Source organism: Danio aesculapii, chromosome 20, assembly GCF_903798145.1.
Source record: "Danio aesculapii chromosome 20, fDanAes4.1, whole genome shotgun sequence".
Lineage (NCBI taxonomy): Eukaryota > Metazoa > Chordata > Actinopteri > Cypriniformes > Danionidae > Danio > Danio aesculapii.
This window is the reverse complement of record NC_079454.1, coordinates 47,563,553-47,565,760: the sequence shown is the minus strand read 5'-3', so window position 1 is coordinate 47,565,760 and position 2,208 is coordinate 47,563,553.

The following is a 2,208-nucleotide window of genomic DNA, read 5'->3' as shown; positions in this document are numbered from 1 at the left end:
CCCCTTAATAACGCTTGATCTATCCTGAAGGACGTCAAAACGAGATCTATATAGGGTCAGCCTTTTAATAGTGAGAAGTAGCTTGATCTGTATTTTAAATGATAGTGTTAATAATTAAAATAATAGATAATCTAAACACACATTTGACCTCCCCAGAACAGTTCATAGGTATCATTGTGAACGCATAATGGCGCCAATCAGATCGCCATTGCAGGAAAAAGAACCATGTGAAACAGGCAGATATACATGTACAGCCTAGGCTGGTTGGCTGGTTTTTAGATGGGTTGGCCATTTCCAGCCTGGTTTTAGCTGGTCAGGCTGGGAGATGACCAGCTTAAACTAGCTTGACCAGCCTTGCTAGGCTCAGAACCCAGCCAAAACCAGCTATTTCCATCTTAATCCAGGCTGGTCAAGCTGGTTTTAGCTGGTCATTTTCCAGCCTGACCAGCAAAGACCAGGCTTAAAATGGTTGGAAACCAGTCTGGATGGTCAACCAGCTAACCAGTTTAGGTTGGTTTAATCTGTTTTTTAGCAGGGTATCTACAATGAGCCTTAAAGTAAAATCAAATTAGTTTGTATTTTGGACCTACAGCAATCTTTCAAATAGCTAATAAGACGGTCCAAATACACTAAATATCCCTCAAAACACTGAAAACCTGAATACATTTTATTAATAAATTAGATGAACATGAATTTAATTCACTGAAGCATGTATTACAAAAACTAACATTAATAAAAAGTTGAGCCCTGCCCCAATTGTCAATGTTTAATTCGCACCCTGAGCATAACCAATACTTCCTCTGAAAACATATAACATATTAGCCACCAACAAAAGATGTTTGTCATTAGCTTAATTTTACGCAGGGATAAATAAAATGGCAATTTATTGTATATTAGTCTTAAAATAGAATTGAGCAGTGTTTCTGAAGGGTGTTTTTAATGCTGGACAGATCAAGAGTGTAGGTAGACTTTATGAATCTGTGGAAGACTTGACTAATTGTGAAATGATTTGGTGCAGTAACGGAGCTTTGCGTTTTGTTTCTGAAGGCGATTTTGTTTCTTTGTAATTTAAATATGTTTATAACATTTTTTTCCATTTCATTTTCTTTGTAGTTGTTTTGTTTAGAAAGTGGTAAAATATCTGTTAAGACGTATTGTAAATACTGATTTTAAGACTCAATTTAGTAGAATAAAAATGTATAGATTCAAAATGCAATCTACAGTATATGTATGTATGTATGTATGTATGTATGTGTGTGTGTGTGTATGTGTGTATATGACTGAAGACATTATTAGTCCTCCTGTGAAAATGTAAATATTATTAAATATTTCCAAAGTGATGCAATTTTAAATGTAATAGTTTTAAAAACGAAATTCTTTTGTCTTTGCCATGATGACAGTACATAATGCTTATGTTAAAATATTTCCACAAAAATTTCAATCTCACAGGAAGGCTAATTTTGTATTCAACTGTGTGCATAGTGCTGGCCTTTTTGTGCACTTTCAATTACTGTAAGTGATACTGTATATCTATTTATTTGAGGGATTTGAGATTTAAAAACCAAATGTCTTCATTGGTTTCATTCAACTGAAAGCAAATATTTTTATAAAACTGTTTTCAGTAAGCAATAAAATGCAAAAAAATATATATTTAAATAATACAAACATGAAAACAAACCACAAATCAAGATTTTATTCAAATTATCATATAAAAATAAAAATCTAAAACATTTATAGAAAATTATTGACTTAATGTAACAATGTAATGTAATCAAAACGTTATTTAAACATTCGATGTTAGTTGAATACAGTAAAAGATAAACTATTCCTCTGACGTGATTTATTTCATGTTCAATATCTGCAAATTTCACTTGATCTATAAAATTAAATCATCAATACTGCAATAACAGTCAATAATAAATGATGTTCTACATCTACAGTATAGCAGCTGCTAGATGTTTATTCTCTGAGTGACTAAAATACAGTACTGCACTCATTCACTAGCTGGGTTTCCATCATTAATGTGCATTTGAAAGTACCACATGAGAAACAGGTGATTGGAACGCCACATATTGAATAAAAATCTCACCAGTCCTTACTCATTATTTGCGTCAAATACCCCAGTTTATCACAGCGTATGAATGAAATGTTCATGAGTTAAAGTGAAGCTGCCGAACTGCAGATAAAGTTAGGCATCCTGCTGATTTG